This window comes from Watersipora subatra, unplaced genomic scaffold, assembly GCF_963576615.1.
Source record: "Watersipora subatra unplaced genomic scaffold, tzWatSuba1.1 SCAFFOLD_33, whole genome shotgun sequence".
NCBI lineage: Eukaryota > Metazoa > Bryozoa > Gymnolaemata > Cheilostomatida > Watersiporidae > Watersipora > Watersipora subatra.
In genome coordinates this window covers 103,655-130,635 of record NW_027045321.1, presented here as the reverse complement: position 1 = coordinate 130,635, position 26,981 = coordinate 103,655, and positions in this window count along the sequence as shown.

The window sequence follows — 26,981 nt, the reverse complement described above, 5'->3', positions numbered from 1 at the left end:
TTCCAATTTCAACCAAACATGCTAGAAATGCTCCAATTGAGCTAAATAGCTTAGTGTGAGAATATTACAAACGTCTGACAAACATGATAAATGTAAATTTCCAATTTCAACCAAACATGCTCGAAATGCTCCAATTGAGCTAATTAGCTTATTGTGAGAATAATACAAACGTCTGACAAACATGATAAATGTAACATTCCAATTTCAACCAAACATGCTAGAAATGCTGTAATTGAGCTAATTAGCTTATTGTGAGAATATTACAAACGTCTGACAAAAGTGAAAAATGTAAATTTCCAATTTCAACCAAACATGCTAGAAATTCTCCAATTGAGCTAATTAGCTTATTGTGAGAATATTACAAACGTCTGACAACACTGGAAAATGTAAATTTCCAATTTCAACCAAACATGCTAGAAATGCTCCAATTGAGCTAATTAGCTTATTGTGAGAATATTACAAACGTCTGACAAAAGTGAAAAATGTAAATTTCCAATTTCAACCAAACATGCTAGAAATGCCCCAATTGAGCTAATTAGCTTATTGTGAGAATATTACAAACTTCTGACAAACATGATAAATGTAAATTTCCAATTTCAACCAAACATGCTAGAAATGCTCTAATTGAGCTAATTAGCTTATTGTGAGAATATTACAAACGTCTGACAAAAGTGAAAAATGTAAATTTCCAATTTCAACCAAACATGCTAGCAATGCTCCAATTGAGCTAATTAGCTTATTGTGAGAATATTACAAACGTCTGACAAAACTGAAAAATGTAAATTTCCAATTTCAACCAAACATGCTAGAAATGCCCCAATTGAGCTAATTAGCTTATTGTGAGAATATTACAAACTTCTGACAAGCATGATAAATGTAAATTTCCAATTTCAACCAAACATGCTAGAAATGCTCTAATTGAGCTAATTAGCTTATTGTGAGAATATTACAAACGTCTGACAAAAGTGAAAAATGTAAATTTCCAATTTCAACCAAACATGCTAGCAATGCTCCAATTGAGCTAATTAGCTTATTGTGAGAATATTACAAACGTCTGACAACACTGAAAAAAGTAAATTTCCATTTTCAACCAAACATGCTAGAAATGCTCCAATTGAGCTAATTAGCTTATTGTGAGAATATTGCAATTGTCTGACAAAAGTGAAAAATGTAAATTTCCAATTTCAACCAAACATGCTAGAAATGCTCAAATTGTGCAAATAAGCCTACTGTAAGAATTTTACAAACGTCTGACAAAAGTGAAAAATGTAAATTTTCAATTTCAACCAAACATGCTAGAAATGCTCAAATTGTGCAAATAAGCCTACTGTAAGAATTTTACAAACGTCTGACAAAAGTGAAAAATGTAAATTTCCAATTTCAATCAAACATGCTAGAAATGCTCCAATTGAGCTAATTAGCTTATTGTGAGAATATTACAAACGTCTGACAAAACTGGAAAATGTAAATTTCCAATTTCAACCAATCATGCTAGAAATGCTCCAATTGAGCTAATTAGCTTATTGTGAGAATATTACAAACGTCTGACAACACTGAAAAATGTAAATTTCCAATTTCAACCAAACATGCTAGAAATGCTCCAATTGAGCTAATTAGCTTATTGTGAGAATATTACAAACGTCTGACAAACATGATAAATGTAAATTACCAATTTCAACTAAACATGCTAGAAATGCTCCAATTGAGCTAATTAGCTTATTGTGAGAATATTACAAACGTCTGACAACACTGAAAAATGTAAATTTAAAATTTCAACCAAACATGCTAGAAATGCTCCAATTGAGCTAAATAGCTTATTGTGAGAATATTGCATATGTCTGACAAAAGTGAAAAATGTAAATTTCCAATTTCAACCAAACATGCTAGAAATGCTCAAATTGTGCAAATAAGCCTACTGTAAGAATTTTACAAACGTCTGACAAAAGTGAAAAATGTAAATTTCCAATTTCAACCAAACATGCTAGAAATGCTCAAATTGTGCAAATAAGCCTACTGTAAGAATTTTACAAACGTCTGACAAAAGTGAAAAATGTAAATTTCCAATTTCAACCAAACATGCTAGAAATGCTCCAACTGAGCTAATTAGCTTATTGTGAGAATATTACAAACCTCTGACAAACATGATAAATGTAAATTTCCAATTTCAACCAAACATGCTAGAAATGCTCTAATTGAGCTAATTAGCTTATTGTGAGAATATTACAAACGTCTGACAAAAGTGAAAAATGTAAATTTCCAATTTCAACCAAACATGCTAGCAATGCTCCAATTGAGCTAATTAGCTTATTGTGAGAATATTACAAACGTCTGACAACACTGAAAAATGTAAATTTCCAATTTCAACCAAACATGCTAGAAATGCTCCAATTGAGCTAATTAGCTTAGTGTGAGAATATTACAAACGTCTGACAAACATGATAAATGTAAATTTCCAATTTCAACCAAACATGCTAGAAATGCTCCAATTGAGCTAATTAGCTTATTGTGAGAATAATACAAACGTCTGACAAACATGATAAATGTAACATTCCAATTTCAACCAAACATGCTAGAAATGCTGTAATTGAGCTAATTAGCTTAGTGTGAGAATATTACAAACGTCTGACAAAACTGAAAAATGTAAATTTCCAATTTCAACCAAACATGCTAGAAATTCTCCAATTGAGCTAATTAGCTTATTGTGAGAATATTACAAACGTCTGACAACACTAAAAAATGTAAATTTCCAATTTCAACCAAACATGCTAGAAATGCTCCAATTGAGCTAATTAGCTTATTGTGAGAATATTACAAACGTCTGACAAAAGTGAAAAATGTAAATTTCCAATTTCAACCAAACATGCTAGAAATGCCCCAATTGAGCTAATTAGCTTATTGTGAGAATATTACAAACTTCTGACAAACATGATAAATGTAAATTTCCAATTTCAACCAAACATGCTAGAAATGCTCTAATTGAGCTAATTAGCTTATTGTGAGAATATTACAAACGTCTGACAAAAGTGAAAAATGTAAATTTCCAATTTCAACCAAACATGCTAGCAATGCTCCAATTGAGCTAATTAGCTTATTGTGAGAATATTACAAACGTCTGACAAAACTGAAAAATGTAAATTTCCAATTTCAACCAAACATGCTAGAAATGCTCAAATTGCGCAAATAAGCTTACTGTAAGAATTTTAAAAACGTCTGACAAAACTGAAAAATGTAAATTTCCAATTTCAACCAAACATGCTAGAAATGCTCCAATTGAGCTAATTAGCTTATTGAGAGAATATTGCAATTGTCTGACAAAAGTGAAAAATGTAAATTTCCAATTTCAACCAAACATGCTAGAAATGCTCCAACTGAGCTAATTACCTTATTGTGAGAATATTACAAACGTCTGACAAAACTGGAAAATGTAAAGTTTCAATTTCAACCAAACATGCTAGAAATGCTCCAATTGAGCTAATTAGCTTATTGTGAGAATATTACAAACGTCTGACAACACTGAAAAATGTAAATTTCCAATTTCAACCAAACATGCTAGAAATGCTCCAATTGAGCTAATTAGCTTATTGTGAGAATATTACAAACGTCTGACAAACATGATAAATGTAAATTTTTAATTTCAACCAAACATGCTAGAAATGCTCTAATTGAGCTAATTAGCTTATTGTAAGAATATTACAAACGTCTGACAACACTGAAAAATGTAAATTTCCAATTTCAACCAAACATGCTAGAAATGCTCCAATTGAGCTAATTAGCTTATTGTGAGAATATTACAAACGTCTGACAACACTGAAAAATGTAAATTTCCAATTTCAACCAAACATGCTAGAAATGCTCCAATTGAGCTAATTAGCTTATTGTGAGAATATTGCAATTGTCTGACAAAAGTGAAAAATGTAAATTTCCAATTTCAACCAAACATGCTAGAAATGCTCAAATTGTGCAAATAAGCCTACTGTAAGAATTTTACAAACGTCTGACAAAAGTGAAAAATGTAAATTTTCAATTTCAACCAAACATGCTAGAAATGCTCAAATTGTGCAAATAAGCCTACTGTAAGAATTTTACAAACGTCTGACAAAAGTGAAAAATGTAAATTTCCAATTTCAACCAAACATGCTAGAAATGCTCCAACTGAGCTAATTAGCTTATTGTGAGAATATTACAAACCTCTGATAAAACTGAAAAATGTAAATTTCCAATTTCAATCAAACATGCTAGAAATGCTCCAATTGAGCTAATTAGCTTATTGTGAGAATATTACAAACGTCTGACAAAACTGGAAAATGTAAATTTCCAATTTCAACCAATCATGCTAGAAATGCTCCAATTGAGCTAATTAGCTTATTGTGAGAATATTACAAACGTCTGACAACACTGAAAAATGTAAATTTCCAATTTCAACCAAACATGCTAGAAATGCTCCAATTGAGCTAATTAGCTTATTGTGAGAATATTACAAACGTCTGACAAACATGATAAATGTAAATTACCAATTTCAACCAAACATGCTAGAAATGCTCCAATTGAGCTAATTAGCTTATTGTGAGAATATTACAAACGTCTGACAACACTGAAAAATGTAAATTTAAAATTTCAACCAAACATGCTAGAAATGCTCCAATTGAGCTAAATAGCTTATTGTGAGAATATTGCATATGTCTGACAAAAGTGAAAAATGTAAATTTCCAATTTCAACCAAACATGCTAGAAATGCTCAAATTGTGCAAATAAGCCTACTGTAAGAATTTTACAAACGTCTGACAAAAGTGAAAAATGTAAATTTCCAATTTCAACCAAACATGCTAGAAATGCTCAAATTGTGCAAATAAGCCTACTGTAAGAATTTTACAAACGTCTGACAAAAGTGAAAAATGTAAATTTCCAATTTCAACCAAACATGCTAGAAATGCTCCAACTGAGCTAATTAGCTTATTGTGAGAATATTACAAACGTCTGACAAAACTGAAAAATGTAAATTTCCAATTTCAACCAAACATGCTAGAAATGCTCCAATTGAGCTAATTTATCTTATTGTGAGAATATTGCAATTTTCTGACAAATGTGAAAAATGTAAATTTCCAATTTCAACCAAACATGCTAGAATTGCTCAAATTGCGCAAATAAGCCTACTGTAAGAATTTTACAAACGTCTGACAAAAGTGAAAAATGTAAATTTCCAATTTCAACCAAACATGCTAGAAATGCTCCAACTGAGCTAATTAGCTTATTGTGAGAATATTACAAACCTCTGATAAAACTGAAAAATGTAAATTTCCAATTTCAACCAAACATGCTAGAAATGCTCCAATTGAGCTAATTAGCTTATTGTGAGAATAATACAAACGTCTGACAAACATGATAAATGTAACATTCCAATTTCAACCAAACATGCTAGAAATGCTGTAATTGAGCTAATTAGCTTATTGTGAGAATATTACAAACGTCTGACAAAACTGAAAAATGTAAACTTTCCAATTTCAACCAAACATGCTAGAAATGCTCCAATTGAGCTAATTAGCTTATTGTGAGAATATTACAAACGTCTGACAACACTGAAAAATGTAAATTTCCAATTTCAACCAAACATGCTAGAAATGCTCCAATTGAGCTAATTAGCTTATTGTGAGAATATTACAAATGTCTGACAAAAGTGAAAAATGTAAATTTCCAATTTCAACCAAACATGCTAGAAATGCCCCAATTGAGCTAATTAGCTTATTGTGAGAATATTACAAACTTCTGACAAACATGATAAATGTAAATTTCCAATTTCAACCAAACATGCTAGAAATGCTCTAATTGAGCTAATTAGCTTATTGTGAGAATATTACAAACGTCTGACAAAAGTGAAAAATGTAAATTTCCAATTTCAACCAAACATGCTAGCAATGCTCCAATTGAGCTAATTAGCTTATTGTGAGAATATTACAAACGTCTGACAAAACTGAAAAATGTAAGTTTCCAATTTCAACCAAACATGCTAGAAATGCTCAAATTGCGCAAATAAGCTTACTGTAAGAATTTTAAAAACGTCTGACAAAACTGAAAAATGTAAATTTCCAATTTCAACCAAACATGCTAGAAATGCTCCAATTGAGCTAATTAGCTTATTGAGAGAATATTGCAATTGTCTGACAAAAGTGAAAAATGTAAATTTCCAATTTCAACCAAACATGCTAGAAATGCTCCAACTGAGCTAATTAGCTTATTGTGAGAATATTACAAACGTCTGACAAAACTGGAAAATGTAAAGTTTCAATTTCAACCAAACATGCTAGAAATGCTCCAATTGAGCTAATTACCTTATTGTGAGAATATTACAAACGTCTGACAAAACTGGAAAATGTAAAGTTTCAATTTCAACCAAACATGCTAGAAATGCTCCAATTGAGCTAATTAGCTTATTGTGAGAATATTACAAACGTCTGACAACACTGAAAAATGTAAATTTCCAAATTCAACCAAACATGCTAGAAATGCTCCAATTGAGCAAATTAGCTTATTGTGAGAATATTACAAACGTCTGACAAACATGATAAATGTAAATTTTTAATTTCAACCAAACATGCTAGAAATGCTCTAATTGAGCTAATTAGCTTATTGTGAGAATATTACAAACGTCTGACAAAAGTGAAAAATGTAAATTTCCAATTTCAACCAAACATGCTAGCAATGCTCCAATTGAGCTAATTAGCTTATTGTGAGAATATTACAAACGTCTGACAACACTGAAAAATGTAAATTTCCAATTTCAACCAAACATGCTAGAAATGCTCCAATTGAGCTAATTAGCTTAGTGTGAGAATATTACAAACGTCTGACAAACATGATAAATGTAAATTTCCAATTTCAACCAAACATGCTAGAAATGCTCCAATTGAGCTAATTAGCTTATTGAGAGAATATTGCAATTGTCTGACAAAAGTGAAAAATGTAAATTTCCAATTTCAACCAAACATGCTAGAAATGCTCCAACTGAGCTAATTAGCTTATTGTGAGAATATTACAAACCTCTGACAAAACTGAAAAATGTAAATTTCCAATTTCAACCAAACATGCTAGAAATGCTCCAATTGAGCTAATTAGCTTATTGTGAGAATATTACAAACGTCTGACAAAACTGGAAAATGTAAAGTTTCAATTTCAACCAAACATGCTAGAAATGCTCCAATTGAGCTAATTAGCTTATTGTGAGAATATTACAAACGTCTGACAACACTGAAAAATGTAAATTTCCAATTTCAACCAAACATGCTAGAAATGCTCCAATTGAGCTAATTAGCTTATTGTGAGAATATTACAAACGTCTGACAAACATGATAAATGTAAATTTTTAATTTCAACCAAACATGCTAGAAATGCTCTAATTGAGCTAATTAGCTTATTGTGAGAATATTACAAACGTCTGACAAAAGTGAAAAATGTAAATTTCCAATTTCAACCAAACATGCTAGAAATGCTCCAATTGAGCTAATTAGCTTATTGTGAGAATATTACAAACGTCTGACAACACTGAAAAATGTAAATTTCCAATTTCAACCAAACATGCTAGAAATGCTCCAATTGAGCTAATTTGCTTATTGTGAGAATATTGCAATTGTCTGACAAAAGTGAAAAATGTAAATTTCCAATTTCAACCAAACATGCTAGAAATGCTCAAATTGTGCAAATAAGCCTACTGTAAGAATTTTACAAACGTCTGACAAAAGTGAAAAATGTAAATTTTCAATTTCAACCAAACATGCTAGAAATGCTCAAATGGTGCAAATAAGCCTACTGTAAGAATTTTACAAACGTCTGACAAAACTGGAAAATGTAATATTTCAATTTCAACCAAACATGCTAGAAATGCTCCAATTGAGCTAATTAGCTTATTGTGAGAATATTACAAACGTCTGACAACACTGAAAAATGTAAATTTTCAATTTCAACCAAACATGCTAGAAATGCTCCAATTGAGCTAATTAGCTTATTGTGAGAATATTACAAACGTCTGACAAACATGATAAATGTAAATTTCCAGTTTCAACCAAACATGCTAGAAATGCTCTAATTGAGCTAATTAGCTTATTGTGAGAATATTACAAACGTCTGACAAAAGTGAAAATTGTAAATTTCCAATTTCAACCAAACATGCTAAAAATGCTCCAATTGAGCTAATTAGCTTATTGTGAGAATATTACAATTGTCTGACAAAAGTGAAAAATGTAAATTTCCAATTTCAACCAAACATGCTAAAAATGCTCCAATTGAGCTAATTAGCTTATTGTGAGAATATTACAAACGTCTGACAAAACTGAAAAATGTAAATTTCCAATTTCAACCAAACATGCTAGAAATGCTCCAATTGAGCTAATTAGCTTATTGTGAGAATATTACAAACGTCTGACAAAACTGAAAAATGTAAATTTTCAATTTCAACCAAACATGCTAGAAATGCTCCAATTGAGCTAATTTATCTTATTGTGAGAATATTGCAATTTTCTGACAAATGTGAAAAGTGTAAATTTCCAATTTCAACCAAACATGCTAGAAATGCTCCAATTGAGCTAATTAGCTTATTGTGAGAATATTACAAACGTCTGACAAAACTGAAAAATGTAAATTTCCAATTTCAACCAAAAATGCTAGAAATGCTCCAATTGAGCTAATTAGCTTATTGTGAGAATATTACAAACGTCTGACAAAAGTGAAAAAAGTAAATTTCCAATTTCAACCAAACATGCTAGAAATGCTCAAATTGCGCAAATAAGCCTACTGTAAGAATTTTACAAACGTCTGACAAAACTGAAAAATGTAAATTTCCAATTTCAACCAAACATGCTAGAAATGCTCCAATTGAGCTAATTAGCTTATTGTGAGAATATTACAAACGTCTGAGAAAACTGAAAAATGTAAATTTCCAATTTCAACCAAACATGCTAGAAATGCTCAAATTGCGCAAATAAGCTTACTGTAAGAATTTTAAAAACGTCTGACAAAACTGAAAAATGTAAATTTCCAATTTCAACCAAACATGCTAGAAATGCTCCAATTGAGCTAATTAGCTTATTGAGAGAATATTGCAATTGTCTGACAAAAGTGAAAAATGTAAATTTCCAATTTCAACCAAACATGCTAGAAATGCTCGAACTGAGCTAATTAGCTTATTGTGAGAATATTACAAACCTCTGACAAAACTGAAAAATGTAAATTTCCCATTTCAACCAAACATGCTAGAAATGCTCCAATTGAGCTAATTAGCTTATTGTGAGAATATTACCAACGTCTGACAAAACTGGAAAATGTAAAGTTTCAATTTCAACCAAACATGCTAGAAATGCTCCAATTGAGCTAATTAGCTTATTGTGAGAATATTACAAACGTCTGACAACACTGAAAAATGTAAATTGCCAATTTCAACCAAACATGCTAGAAATGCTCCAATTGAGCTAATTAGCTTATTGTGAGAATATTACAAACGTCTGACAAGCATGATAAATGTAAATTTTTAATTTCAACCAAACATGCTAGAAATGCTCCAATTGAGCTAATTAGCTTATTGTGAGAATATTACAAACGTCTGACAACACTGAAAAATGTAAATTTCCAATTTCAACCAAACATGCTAGAAATGCTCAAATTGTGCAAATAAGCCTACTGTAAGAATTTTACAAACGTCTGACAAAAGTGAAAAATGTGAATTTCCAATTTCAACCAAACATGCTAGAAATGCTCCAATTGAGCTAATTAGCTTATTGAGAGAATATTGCAATTGTCTGACAAAAGTGAAAAATGTAAATTTCCAATTTCAACCAAACATGCTAGAAATGCTCCAATTGAGCTAATTAGTTTATTGAGAGAATATTGCAATTGTCTGACAAAAGTGAAAAATGTAAATTTCCAATTTCAACCAAACATGCTAGAAATGCTCAAACTGAGCTAATTAGCTTATTGTGAGAATATTACAAACCTCTGACAAAACTGAAAAATGTAAATTTCCAATTTCAACCAAACATGCTAGAAATGCTCCAATTGAGCTAATTAGCTTATTGTGAGAATATTTCAAACGTCTGACAAAACTGGAAAATGTAAAATTTCAATTTCAACCAAACATGCTAGAAATGCTCCAATTGAGCTAATTAGCTTATTGTGAGAATATTGCAATTGTCTGACAAAAGTGAAAAGTGTAAATTTCCAATTTCAACCAAACATGCTAGAAATGCTCCAATTGAGCTAATTAGCTTATTGTGAGAATATTACAAACGTCTGACAAAACTGAAAAATGTAAATTTCCAATTTCAACCAAACATGCTAGAAATGCTCCAATTGAGCTAATTAGCTTATTGTGAGAATATTACAAACGTCTGACAAAACTGAAAAATGTAAATTTCCAATTTCAACCAAACATGCTAGAAATGCTCCAATTGAGCTAATTAGCTTATTGTGAGAATATTACAATTGTCTGACAAAAGTGAAAAATGTAAATTTCCAATTTCAACCAAACATGCTAAAAATGCTCCAATTGAGCTAATTAGCTTATTGTGAGAATATTACAAACGTCTGACAAAACTGAAAAATGTAAATTTCCAATTTCAACCAAACATGCTAGAAATGCTCCAATTGAGCTAATTAGCTTATTGTGAGAATATTACAAACGTCTGACAAAACTGAAAAATGTAAATTTTCAATTTCAACCAAACATGCTAGAAATGCTCCAATTGAGCTAATTTATCTTATTGTGAGAATATTGCAATTTTCTGACAAATGTGAAAAGTGTAAATTTCCAATTTCAACCAAACATGCTAGAAATGCTCCAATTGAGCTAATTAGCTTATTGTGAGAATATTACAAACGTCTGACAAAACTGAAAAATGTAAATTTCCAATTTCAACCAAACATGCTAGAAATGCTCCAATTGAGCTAATTAGCTTATTGTGAGAATATTACAAACGTCTGACAAAAGTGAAAAAAGTAAATTTCCAATTTCAACCAAACATGCTAGAAATGCTCAAATTGCGCAAATAAGCCTACTGTAAGAATTTTACAAACGTCTGACAAAACTGAAAAATGTAAATTTCCAATTTCAACCAAACATGCTAGAAATGCTCCAATTGAGCTAATTAGCTTATTGTGAGAATATTACAAACGTCTGACAAAACTGAAAAATGTAAATTTCCAATTTCAACCAAACATGCTAGAAATGCTCAAATTGCGCAAATAAGCTTACTGTAAGAATTTTAAAAACGTCTGACAAAACTGAAAAATGTAAATTTCCAATTTCAACCAAACATGCTAGAAATGCTCCAATTGAGCTAATTAGCTTATTGAGAGAATATTGCAATTGTCTGACAAAAGTGAAAAATGTAAATTTCCAAGTTCAACCAAACATGCTAGAAATGCTCGAACTGAGCTAATTAGCTTATTGTGAGAATATTACAAACGTCTGACAACACTGAAAAATGTAAATTTCCAATTTCAACCAAACATGCTAGAAATGCTCCAATTGAGCTAATTAGCTTATTGTGAGAATATTACAAACGTCTGACAAACATGATAAATGTAAATTTTTAATTTCAACCAAACATGCTAGAAATGCTCTAATTGAGCTAATTAGCTTATTGTGAGAATATTGCAATTGTCTGACAAAAGTGAAAAATGTAAATTTCCAATTTCAACCAAACATGCTAGAAATGCTCCAATTGAGCTAATTAGCTTATTGTGAGAATATTACAAACGTCTGACAAAACTGAAAAATGTAAATTTCCAATTTCAACCAAACATGCTAGAAATGCTCCAATTGAGCTAATTAGCTTATTGTGAGAATATTACCAACGTCTGACAAAACTGGAAAATGTAAAGTTTCAATTTCAACCAAACATGCTAGAAATGCTCCAATTGAGCTAATTAGCTTATTGTGAGAATATTACAAACGTCTGACAACACTGAAAAATGTAAATTGCCAATTTCAACCAAACATGCTAGAAATGCTCCAATTGAGCTAATTAGCTTATTGTGAGAATATTACAAACGTCTGACAAGCATGATAAATGTAAATTTTTAATTTCAACCAAACATGCTAGAAATGCTCCAATTGAGCTAATTAGCTTATTGTGAGAATATTACAAACGTCTGACAACACTGAAAAATGTAAATTTCCAATTTCAACCAAACATGCTAGAAATGCTCAAATTGTGCAAATAAGCCTACTGTAAGAATTTTACAAACGTCTGACAAAAGTGAAAAATGTGAAATTCCAATTTCAACCAAACATGCTAGAAATGCTCCAATTGAGCTAATTATCTTATTGAGAGAATATTGCAATTGTCTGACAAAAGTGAAAAATGTAAATTTCCAATTTCAACCAAACACGCTAGAAATGCTCCAATTGAGCTAATTAGTTTATTGAGAGAATATTGCAATTGTCTGACAAAAGTGAAAAATGTAAATTTCCAATTTCAACCAAACATGCTAGAAATGCTCAAACTGAGCTAATTAGCTTATTGTGAGAATATTACAAACCTCTGACAAAACTGAAAAATGTAAATTTCCAATTTCAACCAAACATGCTAGAAATGCTCCAATTGAGCTAATTAGCTTATTGTGAGAATATTTCAAACGTCTGACAAAACTGGAAAATGTAAAATTTCAATTTCAACCAAACATGCTAGAAATGCTCCAATTGAGCTAATTAGCTTATTGTGAGAATATTGCAATTGTCTGACAAAAGTGAAAAGTGTAAATTTCCAATTTCAACCAAACATGCTAGAAATGCTCCAATTGAGCTAATTAGCTTATTGTGAGAATATTACAAACGTCTGACAAAACTGAAAAATGTAAATTTCCAATTTCAACCAAACATGCTAGAAATGCTCCAATTGAGCTAATTAGCTTATTGTGAGAATATTACAAACGTCTGACAAAACTGAAAAATGTAAATTTCCAATTTCAACCAAACATGCTAGAAATGCTCCAATTGAGCTAATTAGCTTATTGTGAGAATATTACAATTGTCTGACAAAAGTGAAAAATGTAAATTTCCAATTTCAACCAAACATGCTAAAAATGCTCCAATTGAGCTAATTAGCTTATTGTGAGAATATTACAAACGTCTGACAAAACTGAAAAATGTAAATTTCCAATTTCAACCAAACATGCTAGAAATGCTCCAATTGAGCTAATTAGCTTATTGTGAGAATATTGCAATTGTCTGACAAAAGTGAAAAATGTAAATTTCCAATTTCAACCAAACATGCTAGAAATGCTCAATTTGCGCAAATAAGCCTACTGTAAGAATTTTACAAACGTCTGACAAAACTGAAAAATGTAAATTTCCAATTTCAACCAAACATGCTAGAAATGCTCAATTTGCGCAAATAAGCCTACTGTAAGAATTTTACAAACGCCTGACAAAACTGAAAAATCTATATTTCCAATTTCAACCAAACATGCTAGAAATGCTCCAATTGAGCTAATTAGCTTATTGAGAGAATATTGCAATTGTCTGACAAAAGTGAAAAATGTAAATTTCCAATTTCAACCAAACATGCTAAAAATGCTCCAATTGAGCTAATTAGCTTATTGTGAGAATATTACAAACGTCTGACAAAAGTGAAAAATGTAAATTTCCAATTTCAACCAAACATGCTAGAAATGCTCCAATTGAGCTAATTAGCTTATTGTGAGAATATTACAAACGTCTGACAACACTGAAAAATGTAAATTTCCAATTTCAACCAAACATGCTAGAAATGCTCCAATTGAGCTAATTAGCTTATTGTGAGAATATTACAAACGTCTGACAAACATGATAAATGTAAATTTTTAATTTCAACCAAACATGCTAGAAATGCTCTAATTGAGCTAATTAGCTTATTGTGAGAATATTGCAATTGTCTGACAAAAGTGAAAAATGTAAATTTCCAATTTCAACCAAACATGCTAGAAATGCTCCAATTGAGCTAATTAGCTTATTGTGAGAATATTACAAACGTCTGACAAAACTGAAAAATGTAAATTTCCAATTTCAACCAAACATGCTAGAAATGCTCAAAATGCGCAAATAAGCTTACTGTAAGAATTTTAAAAACGTCTGACAAAACTGAAAAATGTAAATTTCCAATTTCAACCAAACATGCTAAAAATGCTCCAATTGAGCTAATTAGCTTATTGTGAGAATATTACAAACGTCTGACAAAAGTGAAAAATGTAAATTTCCAATTTCAACCAAACATGCTAGAAATGCTCCAATTGAGCTAATTAGCTTATTGTGAGAATATTACAAACGTCTGACAACACTGAAAAATGTAAATTTCCAATTTCAACCAAACATGCTAGAAATGCTCCAATTGAGCTAATTAGCTTATTGTGAGAATATTACAAACGTCTGACAAAACTGAAAAATGTAAATTTCCAATTTCAACCAAACATGCTAGAAATGCTCCAATTGAGCTAATTAGCTTATTGTGAGAATATTACAAACGTCTGACAAAAGTGAAAAATGTAAATTTCCAATTTCAACCAAACATGCTAGAAATGCTCAAATTGCGCAAATAAGCCTACTGTAAGAATTTTACAAACGTCTGACAAAACTGAAAAATGTAAATTTCCAATTTCAACCAAACATTCTAGAAATGCTCCAATTGAGCTAATTAGCTTATTGTGAGAATATTACAAACGTCTGACAAAACTGAAAAATGTAAATTTCCAATTTCAACCAAACATGCTAGAAATGCTCAAATTGCGCAAATAAGCTTACTGTAAGAATTTTAAAAACGTCTGACAAAACTGAAAAATGTAAATTTCCAATTTCAACCAAACATGCTAGAAATGCTCCAATTGAGCTAATTAGCTTATTGAGAGAATATTGCAATTGTCTGACAAAAGTGAAAAATGTAAATTTCCAATTTCAACCAAACATGCTAGAAATGCTCGAACTGAGCTAATTAGCTTATTGTGAGAATATTACAAACCTCTGACAAAACTGAAAAATGTAAATTTCCCATTTCAACCAAACATGCTAGAAATGCTCCAATTGAGCTAATTAGCTTATTGTGAGAATATTACCAACGTCTGACAAAACTGGAAAATGTAAAGTTTCAATTTCAACCAAACATGCTAGAAATGCTCCAATTGAGCTAATTAGCTTATTGTGAGAATATTACAAACGTCTGACAACACTGAAAAATGTAAATTTCCAATTTCAACCAAACATGCTAGAAATGCTCCAATTGAGCTAATTAGCTTATTGTGAGAATATTACAAACGTCTGACAAACATGATAAATGTAAATTTTTAATTTCAACCAAACATGCTAGAAATGCTCCAATTGAGCTAATTAGCTTATTGTGAGAATATTACAAACGTCTGACAACACTGAAAAATGTAAATTTCCAATTTCCACCAAACATGCTAGAAATGCTCCAATTGAGCTAATTAGCTTATTGTGAGAATATTATAAACGTCTGACAACACTGAAAAATGTAAATTTCCAATTTCAACCAAACATGCTAGAAATGCTCAAATTGTGCAAATAAGCCTACTGTAAGAATTTTACAAACGTCTGACAAAAGTGAAAAATGTGAATTTCCAATTTCAACCAAACATGCTAGAAATGCTCCAATTGAGCTAATTAGCTTATTGAGAGAATATTGCAATTGTCTGACAAAAGTGAAAAATGTAAATTTCCAATTTCAACCAAACACGCTAGAAATGCTCCAATTGAGCTAATTAGTTTATTGAGAGAATATTGCAATTGTCTGACAAAAGTGAAAAATGTAAATTTCCAATTTCAACCAAACATGCTAGAAATGCTCAAACTGAGCTAATTAGCTTATTGTGAGAATATTACAAACCTCTGACAAAACTGAAAAATGTAAATTTCCAATTTCAACCAAACATGCTAGAAATGCTCCAATTGAGCTAATTAGCTTATTGTGAGAATATTTCAAACGTCTGACAAAACTGGAAAATGTAAAATTTCAATTTCAACCAAACATGCTAGAAATGCTCCAATTGAGCTAATTAGCTTATTGTGAGAATATTGCAATTGTCTGACAAAAGTGAAAAGTGTAAATTTCCAATTTCAACCAAACATGCTAGAAATGCTCCAATTGAGCTAATTAGCTTATTGTGAGAATATTACAAACGTCTGACAAAACTGAAAAATGTAAATTTCCAATTTCAACCAAACATGCTAGAAATGCTCCAATTGAGCTAATTAGCTTATTGTGAGAATATTACAAACGTCTGACAAAACTGAAAAATGTAAATTTCCAATTTCAACCAAACATGCTAGAAATGCTCCAATTGAGCTAATTAGCTTATTGTGAGAATATTACAATTGTCTGACAAAAGTGAAAAATGTAAATTTCCAATTTCAACCAAACATGCTAAAAATGCTCCAATTGAGCTAATTAGCTTATTGTGAGAATATTACAAACGTCTGACAAAACTGAAAAATGTAAATTTCCAATTTCAACCAAACATGCTAGAAATGCTCCAATTGAGCTAATTAGCTTATTGTGAGAATATTGCAATTGTCTGACAAAAGTGAAAAATGTAAATTTCCAATTTCAACCAAACATGCTAGAAATGCTCAATTTGCGCAAATAAGCCTACTGTAAGAATTTTACAAACGTCTGACAAAACTGAAAAATGTAAATTTCCAATTTCAACCAAACATGCTAGAAATGCTCAATTTGCGCAAATAAGCTTACTGTAAGAATTTTAAAAACGTCTGACAAAACTGAAAAATGTAAATTTCCAATTTCAACCAAACATGCTAAAAATGCTCCAATTGAGCTAATTAGCTTATTGTGAGAATATTACAAACGTCTGACAAAAGTGAAAAATGTAAATTTCCAATTTCAACCAAACATGCTAGAAATGCTCCAATTGAGCTAATTAGCTTATTGTGAGAATATTACAAACGTCTGACAACACTGAAAAATGTAAATTTCCAATTTCAACCAAACATGCTAGAAATGCTCCAATTGAGCTAATTAGCTTATTGTGAGAATATTACAAACGTCTGACAAAACTGAAAAATGTAAATTTCCAATTTCAACCAAACATGCTAGAAATGCTCCAATTGAGCTAATTAGCTTATTGTGAGAATATTACAAACGTCTGACAAAAGTGAAAAATGTAAATTTCCAATTTCAACCAAACATGCTAGAAATGCTCAAATTGCGCAAATAAGCCTACTGTAAGAATTTTACAAACGTCTGACAAAACTGAAAAATGTAAATTTCCAATTTCAACCAAACATGCTAGAAATGCTCCAATTGAGCTAATTAGCTTATTGTGAGAATATTACAAACGTCTGACAAAACTGAAAAATGTAAATTTCCAATTTCAACCAAACATGCTAGAAATGCTCAAATTGCGCAAATAAGCTTACTGTAAGAATTTTAAAAACGTCTGACAAAACTGAAAAATGTAAATTTCCAATTTCAACCAAACATGCTAGAAATGCTCCAATTGAGCTAATTAGCTTATTGAGAGAATATTGCAATTGTCTGACAAAAGTGAAAAATGTAAATTTCCAATTTCAACCAAACATGCTAGAAATGCTCGAACTGAGCTAATTAGCTTATTGTGAGAATATTACAAACCTCTGACAAAACTGAAAAATGTAAATTTCCCATTTCAACCAAACATGCTAGAAATGCTCCAATTGAGCTAATTAGCTTATTGTGAGAATATTACCAACGTCTGACAAAACTGGAAAATGTAAAGTTTCAATTTCAACCAAACATGCTAGAAATGCTCCAATTGAGCTAATTAGCTTATTGTGAGAATATTACAAACGTCTGACAACACTGAAAAATGTAAATTTCCAATTTCAACCAAACATGCTAGAAATGCTCCAATTGAGCTAATTAGCTTATTGTGAGAATATTACAAACGTCTGACAAACATGATAAATGTAAATTTTTAATTTCAACCAAACATGCTAGAAATGCTCCAATTGAGCTAATTAGCTTATTGTGAGAATATTACAAACGTCTGACAACACTGAAAAATGTAAATTTCCAATTTCCACCAAACATGCTAGAAATGCTCCAATTGAGCTAATTAGCTTATTGTGAGAATATTATAAACGTCTGACAACACTGAAAAATGTAAATTTCCAATTTCAACCAAACATGCTAGAAATGCTCAAATTGTGCAAATAAGCCTACTGTAAGAATTTTACAAACGTCTGACAAAAGTGAAAAATGTGAATTTCCAATTTCAACCAAACATGCTAGAAATGCTCCAATTGAGCTAATTAGCTTATTGAGAGAATATTGCAATTGTCTGACAAAAGTGAAAAATGTAAATTTCCAATTTCAACCAAACACGCTAGAAATGCTCCAATTGAGCTAATTAGTTTATTGAGAGAATATTGCAATTGTCTGACAAAAGTGAAAAATGTAAATTTCCAATTTCAACCAAACATGCTAGAAATGCTCAAACTGAGCTAATTAGCTTATTGTGAGAATATTACAAACCTCTGACAAAACTGAAAAATGTAAATTTCCAATTTCAACCAAACATGCTAGAAATGCTCCAATTGAGCTAATTAGCTTATTGTGAGAATATTTCAAACGTCTGACAAAACTGGAAAATGTAAAATTTCAATTTCAACCAAACATGCTAGAAATGCTCCAATTGAGCTAATTAGCTTATTGTGAGAATATTGCAATTGTCTGACAAAAGTGAAAAGTGTAAATTTCCAATTTCAACCAAACATGCTAGAAATGCTCCAATTGAGCTAATTAGCTTATTGTGAGAATATTACAAACGTCTGACAAAACTGAAAAATGTAAATTTCCAATTTCAACCAAACATGCTAGAAATGCTCCAATTGAGCTAATTAGCTTATTGTGAGAATATTACAAACGTCTGACAAAACTGAAAAATGTAAATTTCCAATTTCAACCAAACATGCTAGAAATGCTCCAATTGAGCTAATTAGCTTATTGTGAGAATATTTCAAACGTCTGACAAAACTGGAAAATGTAAAATTTCAATTTCAACCAAACATGCTAGAAATGCTCCAATTGAGCTAATTAGCTTATTGTGAGAATATTGCAATTGTCTGACAAAAGTGAAAAGTGTAAATTTCCAATTTCAACCAAACATGCTAGAAATGCTCAAATTGTGCAAATAAGCCTACTGTAAGAATTTTACAAACGTCTGACAAAAGTGAAAAATGTGAAATTCCAATTTCAACCAAACATGCTAGAAATGCTCCAATTGAGCTAATTATCTTATTGAGAGAATATTGCAATTGTCTGACAAAAGTGAAAAATGTAAATTTCCAATTTCAACCAAACACGCTAGAAATGCTCCAATTGAGCTAATTAGTTTATTGAGAGAATATTGCAATTGTCTGACAAAAGTGAAAAATGTAAATTTCCAATTTCAACCAAACATGCTAGAAATGCTCAAACTGAGCTAATTAGCTTATTGTGAGAATATTACAAACCTCTGACAAAACTGAAAAATGTAAATTTCCAATTTCAACCAAACATGCTAGAAATGCTCCAATTGAGCTAATTAGCTTATTGTGAGAATATTTCAAACGTCTGACAAAACTGGAAAATGTAAAATTTCAATTTCAACCAAACATGCTAGAAATGCTCCAATTGAGCTAATTAGCTTATTGTGAGAATATTGCAATTGTCTGACAAAAGTGAAAAGTGTAAATTTCCAATTTCAACCAAACATGCTAGAAATGCTCCAATTGAGCTAATTAGCTTATTGTGAGAATATTACAAACGTCTGACAAAACTGAAAAATGTAAATTTCCAATTTCAACCAAACATGCTAGAAATGCTCCAATTGAGCTAATTAGCTTATTGTGAGAATATTACAAACGTCTGACAAAACTGAAAAATGTAAATTTCCAATTTCAACCAAACATGCTAGAAATGCTCCAATTGAGCTAATTAGCTTATTGTGAGAATATTACAATTGTCTGACAAAAGTGAAAAATGTAAATTTCCAATTTCAACCAAACATGCTAAAAATGCTCCAATTGAGCTAATTAGCTTATTGTGAGAATATTACAAACGTCTGACAAAACTGAAAAATGTAAATTTCCAATTTCAACCAAACATGCTAGAAATGCTCCAATTGAGCTAATTAGCTTATTGTGAGAATATTGCAATTGTCTGACAAAAGTGAAAAATGTAAATTTCCAATTTCAACCAAACATGCTAGAAATGCTCAATTTGCGCAAATAAGCCTACTGTAAGAATTTTACAAACGTCTGACAAAACTGAAAAATGTAAATTTCCAATTTCAACCAAACATGCTAGAAATGCTCAATTTGCGCAAATAAGCCTACTGTAAGAATTTTACAAACGCCTGACAAAACTGAAAAATCTATATTTCCAATTTCAACCAAACATGCTAGAAATGCTCCAATTGAGCTAATTAGCTTATTGAGAGAATATTGCAATTGTCTGACAAAAGTGAAAAATGTAAATTTCCAATTTCAACCAAACATGCTAAAAATGCTCCAATTGAGCTAATTAGCTTATTGTGAGAATATTACAAACGTCTGACAAAAGTGAAAAATGTAAATTTCCAATTTCAACCAAACATGCTAGAAATGCTCCAATTGAGCTAATTAGCTTATTGTGAGAATATTACAAACGTCTGACAACACTGAAAAATGTAAATTTCCAATTTCAACCAAACATGCTAGAAATGCTCCAATTGAGCTAATTAGCTTATTGTGAGAATATTACAAACGTCTGACAAACATGATAAATGTAAATTTTTAATTTCAACCAAACATGCTAGAAATGCTCTAATTGAGCTAATTAGCTTATTGTGAGAATATTGCAATTGTCTGACAAAAGTGAAAAATGTAAATTTCCAATTTCAACCAAACATGCTAGAAATGCTCCAATTGAGCTAATTAGCTTATTGTGAGAATATTACAAACGTCTGACAAAACTGAAAAATGTAAATTTCCAATTTCAACCAAACATGCTAGAAATGCTCAAAATGCGCAAATAAGCTTACTGTAAGAATTTTAAAAACGTCTGACAAAACTGAAAAATGTAAATTTCCAATTTCAACCAAACATGCTAAAAATGCTCCAATTGAGCTAATTAGCTTATTGTGAGAATATTACAAACGTCTGACAAAAGTGAAAAATGTAAATTTCCAATTTCAACCAAACATGCTAGAAATGCTCCAATTGAGCTAATTAGCTTATTGTGAGAATATTACAAACGTCTGACAACACTGAAAAATGTAAATTTCCAATTTCAACCAAACATGCTAGAAATGCTCCAATTGAGCTAATTAGCTTATTGTGAGAATATTACAAACGTCTGACAAAACTGAAAAATGTAAATTTCCAATTTCAACCAAACATGCTAGAAATGCTCCAATTGAGCTAATTAGCTTATTGTGAGAATATTACAAACGTCTGACAAAAGTGAAAAATGTAAATTTCCAATTTCAACCAAACATGCTAGAAATGCTCAAATTGCGCAAATAAGCCTACTGTAAGAATTTTACAAACGTCTGACAAAACTGAAAAATGTAAATTTCCAATTTCAACCAAACATGCTAGAAATGCTCCAATTGAGCTAATTAGCTTATTGTGAGAATATTACAAACGTCTGACAAAACTGAAAAATGTAAATTTCCAATTTCAACCAAACATGCTAGAAATGCTCAAATTGCGCAAATAAGCTTACTGTAAGAATTTTAAAAACGTCTGACAAAACTGAAAAATGTAAATTTCCAATTTCAACCAAACATGCTAGAAATGCTCCAATTGAGCTAATTAGCTTATTGAGAGAATATTGCAATTGTCTGACAAAAGTGAAAAATGTAAATTTCCAATTTCAACCAAACATGCTAGAAATGCTCGAACTGAGCTAATTAGCTTATTGTGAGAATATTACAAACCTCTGACAAAACTGAAAAATGTAAATTTCCCATTTCAACCAAACATGCTAGAAATGCTCCAATTGAGCTAATTAGCTTATTGTGAGAATATTACCAACGTCTGACAAAACTGGAAAATGTAAAGTTTCAATTTCAACCAAACATGCTAGAAATGCTCCAATTGAGCTAATTAGCTTATTGTGAGAATATTACAAACGTCTGACAACACTGAAAAATGTAAATTTCCAATTTCAACCAAACATGCTAGAAATGCTCCAATTGAGCTAATTAGCTTATTGTGAGAATATTACAAACGTCTGACAAACATGATAAATGTAAATTTTTAATTTCAACCAAACATGCTAGAAATGCTCCAATTGAGCTAATTAGCTTATTGTGAGAATATTACAAACGTCTGACAACACTGAAAAATGTAAATTTCCAATTTCCACCAAACATGCTAGAAATGCTCCAATTGAGCTAATTAGCTTATTGTGAGAATATTATAAACGTCTGACAACACTGAAAAATGTAAATTTCCAATTTCAACCAAACATGCTAGAAATGCTCAAATTGTGCAAATAAGCCTACTGTAAGAATTTTACAAACGTCTGACAAAAGTGAAAAATGTGAATTTCCAATTTCAACCAAACATGCTAGAAATGCTCCAATTGAGCTAATTAGCTTATTGAGAGAATATTGCAATTGTCTGACAAAAGTGAAAAATGTAAATTTCCAATTTCAACCAAACACGCTAGAAATGCTCCAATTGAGCTAATTAGTTTATTGAGAGAATATTGCAATTGTCTGACAAAAGTGAAAAATGTAAATTTCCAATTTCAACCAAACATGCTAGAAATGCTCAAACTGAGCTAATTAGCTTATTGTGAGAATATTACAAACCTCTGACAAAACTGAAAAATGTAAATTTCCAATTTCAACCAAACATGCTAGAAATGCTCCAATTGAGCTAATTAGCTTATTGTGAGAATATTTCAAACGTCTGACAAAACTGGAAAATGTACAATTTCAATTTCAACCAAACATGCTAGAAATGCTCCAATTGAGCTAATTAGCTTATTGTGAGAATATTGCAATTGTCTGACAAAAGTGAAAAGTGTAAATTTCCAATTTCAACCAAACATGCTAGAAATGCTCCAATTGAGCTAATTAGCTTATTGTGAGAATATTACAAACGTCTGACAAAACTGAAAAATGTAAATTTCCAATTTCAACCAAACATGCTAGAAATGCTCCAATTGAGCTAATTAGCTTATTGTGAGAATATTACAAACGTCTGACAAAACTGAAAAATGTAAATTTCCAATTTCAACCAAACATGCTAGAAATGCTCCAATTGAGCTAATTAGCTTATTGTGAGAATATTACAATTGTCTGACAAAAGTGAAAAATGTAAATTTCCAATTTCAACCAAACATGCTAAAAATGCTCCAATTGAGCTAATTAGCTTATTGTGAGAATATTACAAACGTCTGACAAAACTGAAAAATGTAAATTTCCAATTTCAACCAAACATGCTAGAAATGCTCCAATTGAGCTAATTAGCTTATTGTGAGAATATTGCAATTGTCTGACAAAAGTGAAAAATGTAAATTTCCAATTTCAACCAAACATGCTAGAAATGCTCAATTTGCGCAAATAAGCCTACTGTAAGAATTTTACAAACGTCTGACAAAACTGAAAAATGTAAATTTCCAATTTCAACCAAACATGCTAGAAATGCTCAATTTGCGCAAATAAGCTTACTGTAAGAATTTTAAAAACGTCTGACAAAACTGAAAAATGTAAATTTCCAATTTCAACCAAACATGCTAAAAATGCTCCAATTGAGCTAATTAGCTTATTGTGAGAATATTACAAACGTCTGACAAAAGTGAAAAATGTAAATTTCCAATTTCAACCAAACATGCTAGAAATGCTCCAATTGAGCTAATTAGCTTATTGTGAGAATATTACAAACGTCTGACAACACTGAAAAATGTAAATTTCCAATTTCAACCAAACATGCTAGAAATGCTCCAATTGAGCTAATTAGCTTATTGTGAGAATATTACAAACGTCTGACAAAACTGAAAAATGTAAATTTCCAATTTCAACCAAACATGCTAGAAATGCTCCAATTGAGCTAATTAGCTTATTGTGAGAATATTACAAACGTCTGACAAAAGTGAAAAATGTAAATTTCCAATTTCAACCAAACATGCTAGAAATGCTCAAATTGCGCAAATAAGCCTACTGTAAGAATTTTACAAACGTCTGACAAAACTGAAAAATGTAAATTTCCAATTTCAACCAAACATGCTAGAAATGCTCCAATTGAGCTAATTAGCTTATTGTGAGAATATTACAAACGTCTGACAAAACTGAAAAATGTAAATTTCCAATTTCAACCAAACATGCTAGAAATGCTCAAATTGCGCAAATAAGCTTACTGTAAGAATTTTAAAAACGTCTGACAAAACTGAAAAATGTAAATTTCCAATTTCAACCAAACATGCTAGAAATGCTCCAATTGAGCTAATTAGCTTATTGAGAGAATATTGCAATTGTCTGACAAAAGTGAAAAATGTAAATTTCCAATTTCAACCAAACATGCTAGAAATGCTCGAACTGAGCTAATTAGCTTATTGTGAGAATATTACAAACCTCTGACAAAACTGAAAAATGTAAATTTCCCATTTCAACCAAACATGCTAGAAATGCTCCAATTGAGCTAATTAGCTTATTGTGAGAATATTACCAACGTCTGACAAAACTGGAAAATGTAAAGTTTCAATTTCAACCAAACATGCTAGAAATGCTCCAATTGAGCTAATTAGCTTATTGTGAGAATATTACAAACGTCTGACAACACTGAAAAATGTAAATTTCCAATTTCAACCAAACATGCTAGAAATGCTCCAATTGAGCTAATTAGCTTATTGTGAGAATATTACAAACGTCTGACAAACATGATAAATGTAAATTTTTAATTTCAACCAAACATGCTAGAAATGCTCCAATTGAGCTAATTAGCTTATTGTGAGAATATTACAAACGTCTGACAACACTGAAAAATGTAAATTTCCAATTTCCACCAAACATGCTAGAAATGCTCCAATTGAGCTAATTAGCTTATTGTGAGAATATTATAAACGTCTGACAACACTGAAAAATGTAAATTTCCAATTTCAACCAAACATGCTAGAAATGCTCAAATTGTGCAAATAAGCCTACTGTAAGAATTTTACAAACGTCTGACAAAAGTGAAAAATGTGAATTTCCAATTTCAACCAAACATGCTAGAAATGCTCCAATTGAGCTAATTAGCTTATTGAGAGAATATTGCAATTGTCTGACAAAAGTGAAAAATGTAAATTTCCAATTTCAACCAAACACGCTAGAAATGCTCCAATTGAGCTAATTAGTTTATTGAGAGAATATTGCAATTGTCTGACAAAAGTGAAAAATGTAAATTTCCAATTTCAACCAAACATGCTAGAAATGCTCAAACTGAGCTAATTAGCTTATTGTGAGAATATTACAAACCTCTGACAAAACTGAAAAATGTAAATTTCCAATTTCAACCAAACATGCTAGAAATGCTCCAATTGAGCTAATTAGCTTATTGTGAGAATATTTCAAACGTCTGACAAAACTGGAAAATGTAAAATTTCAATTTCAACCAAACATGCTAGAAATGCTCCAATTGAGCTAATTAGCTTATTGTGAGAATATTGCAATTGTCTGACAAAAGTGAAAAGTGTAAATTTCCAATTTCAACCAAACATGCTAGAAATGCTCCAATTGAGCTAATTAGCTTATTGTGAGAATATTACAAACGTCTGACAAAACTGAAAAATGTAAATTTCCAATTTCAACCAAACATGCTAGAAATGCTCCAATTGAGCTAATTAGCTTATTGTGAGAATATTACAAACGTCTGACAAAACTGAAAAATGTAAATTTCCAATTTCAACCAAACATGCTAGAAATGCTCCAATTGAGCTAATTAGCTTATTGTGAGAATATTTCAAACGTCTGACAAAACTGGAAAATGTAAAATTTCAATTTCAACCAAACATGCTAGAAATGCTCCAATTGAGCTAATTAGCTTATTGTGAGAATATTGCAATTGTCTGACAAAAGTGAAAAGTGTAAATTTCCAATTTCAACCAAACATGCTAGAAATGCTCCAATTGAGCTAATTAGCTTATTGTGAGAATATTACAAACGTCTGACAAAACTGAAAAATGTAAATTTCCAATTTCAACCAAACATGCTAGAAATGCTCCAATTGAGCTAATTAGCTTATTGTGAGAATATTACAAACGTCTGACAAAAGTGAAAAATGTAAATTTCCAATTTCAACCAAACATGCTAGAAATGCTCCAATTGAGCTAATTAGCTTATTGTGAGAATATTTCAAACGTCTGACAAAACTGAAAAATGTAAATTTCCAGTTTCAACCAAACATGCTAGAAATGCTCAATTTGCGCAAATAAGCCTACTGTAAGAATTTTACAAACGTCTGACAAAACTGAAAAATCTATATTTCCAATTTCAACCAAACATGCTAGAAATGCTCCAATTGAGCTAATTAGCTTATTGAGAGAATATTGCAATTGTCTGACAAAAGTGAAAAATGTAAATTTCCAATTTCAACCAAACATGCTAAAAATGCTCCAATTGAGCTAATTAGCTTATTGTGAGAATATTACAAACGTCTGACAAAAGTGAAAAATGTAAATTTCCAATTTCAACCAAACATGCTAGAAATGCTCCAATTGAGCTAATTAGCTTATTGTGAGAATATTACAAACGTCTGACAACACTGAAAAATGTAAATTTCCAATTTCAACCAAACATGCTAGAAATGCTCCAATTGAGCTAATTAGCTTATTGTGAGAATATTACAAACGTCTGACAAAACTGAAAAATGTAAATTTCCAATTTCAACCAAACATGCTAGAAATGCTCAAAATGCGCAAATAAGCTTACTGTAAGAATTTTAAAAACGTCTGACAAAACTGAAAAATGTAAATTTCCAATTTCAACCAAACATGCTAAAA